A 4,660-nucleotide genomic window follows, 5' to 3' on the forward strand; every position below is an offset into this window, starting at 1 on the left:
CCACCAAAAAAGAGAAAGAGAGAGAGAGGCAGCGCAACGTAAGATACGGGACAAGTAAAATAGAACACTGTCATGAAGATCAAATAATAGGAAAATAATTACATCATTTAAATTTGATGCATTTTTAAAAAGTAACTTGTTCAGAATTATATTTAGAATTTAGAATTATTACTTGCCAAGCTCCAAAAGTAATAATACAGAGCGACAATTTTGATAAGGCACTTCAAAGAGAGCAAACATATAACAACATCAAATATGAGAAATATCCATAAAAGCAGTTTATCTTAGAAAAAAAAATAGGCATTCTTTCGAGACAGGTTTCAGTAAAAGCTTTTTTGGAAAGCATGATAGAAGGGTGAAAAATATTTATCATATATTTTAAAAAGCTGTCACCAGTTAAAGTTCAAAATCCTCTTTAAAAAAAAAAAAACATTTTTCTTCAAGTCAATGAGGTTCTGACTCAAATATTTTTTCGAGAAACAATTATAATCTTCATGCTAAAAACAGGAAGAAAAAACAGCTTTAAATTACGTTGTCAACTCTTATTCATCAAACATTTAGTGATTGTTGTGTAACAGACTTCTAGCTGCTGGAAATATAGAAGTAACAAGACACAATCGTTGGTTCTAGGGAACTTAGCCTAATGGAGCTGAATCTAACATTGGTCCATATAATAAAGCTCGACTTCAAACTCTGCCATTTTTGGTATCTTCTTGCAAACTGAAGAGAATAATGGTCCACCTAGTTTGCTACTGGTAGCACTGTGGCATTATTAATATTATCTACTGATTAAATTAACTTTCATAGAAGAGTCTTTGAAAGTTTAGAGAACAGAAAGTGTTTAAAGATAAACGGGCCAACATCAAAAATAACATCATATTCTGTTTTCACAAAATGAAGAAAACCAAGAAAAATTTCATCTTCTGTATACAGAACTGCTGGTGATTATCCTATCCACACGGCACATGTGCAAACATCATAAATGAGGTGGTATGGATTATTACAGTCAAATCAGTTGTCAGGCTTCAAGGAATCATAGCCTCCTTTTAAGAGGTCCCGCCATGTTTTAAGGAAACGTGCATTTTCTGTACATTTGAAGGCAAGCTCTTCCACTTGAGCTGATACTGCAGATGCAGCTTCAAGAAGTTTGGTTAATGAAAATGCTGCGTCTCCGATCTGCAGCACCACTTCCTCCAGCGGGTCCACCGGCCGGCCGCTGTTCCTGTTCGGAACCGGACGGCCCAAACCCCCCGGGGTGCCGGGGGAAGATGCTGAAGACGCGTCTGAAGACGAGGGAGAGGAGGGCGGCGGCTGCGGGGAAAGCCGCAGCTCCTCCGGGTCCGCCATGGAGCGGGCTGGGCGGTGGGATGGCACCTCGGCGGCCGAACCGATACAAGAGATCAGAAGTCTTATTCTCACTTTACAGAGGAAGAAAGGGAGGCATAAAGAAATGAATGAAGCAAATGAATTTATTAATTAATTGAATTAAATGAATTAAAGCCTGTAAGTGGGGCCTGGATTTGATTCACTCTGCCCCAAAGCCTACCTCTTCCGACTCCACCTCCTGTCTTTAAATTGACCTTTCCACGCTTTGCCCTGGGGCAGAGCCAGGGATAAGGACCAAGTGGTGGTCCCTCAGGAAGTAGGATTAATTGTTGAGGGAGGTGGGGCTGGGTGGGGTCCCTCAGCAGCAGCCCGAGGACTTCACCCTTCTCTGGAGAAACAAGGCAGAAAGATGTGACCCCTGCTGGTTGCACCGGAGTTGGCCTAGCTGGGAGACTAGTGGTGGGTTTGTGTCCATTTGTTCAATCAGTGGCCAACCAGGCCCTGAGTAAGCTCCAAAGGCAGCTGCAGCTACACTAGAGGGGTAGCCATGGTGCCCTCTGCTGGGGTGGCCTCCGGGGGTGTGATGGTCACACGGGGCCCTCCAGACCACAACTAAGGCTCCTGTAAGCAGACGCTGTATAATGCACTGTGCCGGCCCCTCGGGTTCCCTCTTTTCTCTCATTAAATCCTCTGCTGGCTGGAGAGGAATGCCTCCTTCTAGCCTTCCTATGGGGTATTCCTTCTGGTAAATGGTTTACACTGACATGAGATGACAGGTAGGAACTCAGTACGTTCATTTTCCTAGTGGGCACTTTTTAATGGAGAAGGGCCTGAAGCCAGCAATGGCTAACTGGACCTAACTCCAGAATGAAGAGTTGGTCCCAGTGGAGGACTGGTCTCCTCCCAGAGGAACCTGTGGAAGAGTGATCCTTAGACAGGGGATGGGCCAAAGCCTTCCTAAGAATACTGACAGCAGCAAATAACACTCGCTGCTCACAGAGTGTTTCCTGGTGCCAGGCACGTGCTCCTTTAAAATCCTCTGCTAGCAAGCGCCTTGTCCTGTTTGAATTCTGATTCCTGGGAGCTGTGGACTTGGGCAAGCCACTTAACCTCTCTGAGCTTCGGGTCTGGAGATAAGAAGACCTGCCTCATGGAGAACGCGAGATGATTATGTTTGTGTGATGCTTGTAGGGCCCCTGATCCTGTGATCAGCCCATATTAAGCCCTCAGTAAGTGATAGCTCTTTCATCATATCCATTTCTTTCTCTGTAAAGTGAGCATGATTTTGTGAGGCCAAGTGAGAAAATGTAGGTTGAAGTGCTTTGTCAATGTTGAGGGCTAAGTGTGAAGTGTTTCTGTTATTAATTTTATTTTGTTATTGTCACCCGAGGGGGGTCACAAGTAACCCTCTCCTCTCAGTGTAAGTCCTCACCTGGTCAGGGCAGCTCTCCCACCTTCTGGGTCTGGCTCCACCGAAGTGCAATCCCACGTCATTCCCTCCAGGAACCATGGAATTGTCCCCGGATTGGCCTTTGACTCCCGAGATAAGCCACACGGATCAGCCACATCTGAAGGTTATTACCTAGGGTCTGAGATAATTCTTACCAGTGCTCTTCTGGGCCTTTGTCAGAGGAAAAGAATGAGAGTGGATTGTATCTTCCTGCTTCCCAAGAGCCAGCCTTCGGAGAACACTATCTTCTCAGGATCGCTCTTCCCTTCTGTCCTCTCCAAGATTTTACGAACTATCCCTCCGAGCATTCGCAATAACACGCTACCTTGCTGTCCTTCTTTCCTCATTTCATACTTTGTTGGGTAGCTGTTCTGATTTTTGCAGGCCCTACTCAAATGCATTGGGGTATAAAGGAAAAAGTTAAGAAGTTAGTATCAGAAAACCCAATGATGACACTTACAAGCTGGCTGATTTGGGGAAAATCACTTAACTCCTTTGAGCCTCTGTTTTCATTTGGTAAAATGGAAGAGATAGTCAAATGAGATAATAGGTATAAAACTGCCTTGTAAATAGTAAGTGCCAACAAAACTAGTTACAAGTCCTATGGTCTCTGAGTCCTCTTCTTTCTTGGCCCAGTGCTATTCTTCCTTGATACTCAATAAAAGGGAGGAAGAGAAAAACCAGCACTTATTTAGAAACCACCAAGTGCCAGGTGCTTTGACATATCTTATTCGTTTAATAAGCTTTATTGTCTGCATTATAGAGATGAGGAAAACGTAGGCTTAGTTAACTGTTTTTGTTCAACATCATACAATTGATACTCAGAGGATTTGAATTTGAATCTGTGTGACCTTAGAAGTAGGGTATTTCTGCTTGTGGTCACCCCCAGATGGTCCTAATGATCCTAATCCCCAGAATATGAGTGTCACCTTATATGGCAAAAGGGACTTTGCAAATATGAGTAAGTTGCAGATCTTGAGATGGGGCAGTTATTCTGGATTACCCAGGTGGGACAGATGTGTGGATGAAGAATGTCACCTGCCATATCGGAAAACAAAGGATGTTGTGGCCATCAATGCATCAGCCACTGCAGCCACCCCAGCTGCAGCGCACCCTGAGGGGATTCAGGATGGTGAAAAACTGGATGCTGGTCCTAGATAGTTAAGGTGCATATCAAAGGAATGATTTCAATGAGCCCAAACTCTTGCATCTTCCAATACATAGAAAAGCACTAAATTCATTAACTTGAGATGTCTGGCTTTATTTAATTAACAGTAATCTTTCCATGTTCTGACTACCTGGATTACTTTACAAGGACCCCTATATATCCTGGTTCCTCCCTTACCACTTCAGAGCAGTCCCTCAGAGCTATCTGAGAGGCTGTCTCCCTGGTTTAAGTCCTCAGTACGTCTGCCGAATAAAACATGATTCTCAACTTTTAGGTTGTGCACTGCATTTTTTTTTTCGGTGGACAGATGTAGTCACAAGTGTCTTTGTAGAGAGAAGGTGATGTGAAGGCTGTAGCAGAGAGAGGTTTGAAGATGCTCTCCTGATGGCTTTGAAGATGGAGGAAGTGGCTGTGAGCCAAGGAATGCAAGAAATGCAACTCTAGAAGTTTGAAAAGCTAGGAAATGGATTCTCCCCTAGAACCTCCAGAAGGAACCAGATCTCCTGACACCTTGACAGTGGAAATCAGTGAAACAGATTTTCAACTTCTGGTCTTCAGAATTATAAGAGAATAAATTTGTTTTAAGCCACAAAGTTTGAAATAATTTGTTAGAGTGGCCATAGGAAACTAGTAAACTGCTAAATCATGCCATGTCCTTAGTTCACCATTTTATATTCTCTTTGCTGCCCTGAAGTTCCAAATTATAGATTTCTCCA

At 43.5% G+C, this 4,660-nt stretch overlaps 1 pseudogene; it reads right to left on the reverse strand.

Moving 5' to 3' along the window:
• Positions 1–839: 839 nt before the first annotated feature.
• Positions 840–1,386, reverse strand: LOC137772568 (uncharacterized protein C4orf46 homolog pseudogene; annotated as a pseudogene).
• Between the last annotated feature and the right edge of the window lie 3,274 nt (positions 1,387–4,660).

Source organism: Eschrichtius robustus, chromosome 11 (genome assembly GCF_028021215.1).
Source record: "Eschrichtius robustus isolate mEscRob2 chromosome 11, mEscRob2.pri, whole genome shotgun sequence".
In the NCBI taxonomy this organism is placed as follows: domain Eukaryota; kingdom Metazoa; phylum Chordata; class Mammalia; order Artiodactyla; family Eschrichtiidae; genus Eschrichtius; species Eschrichtius robustus.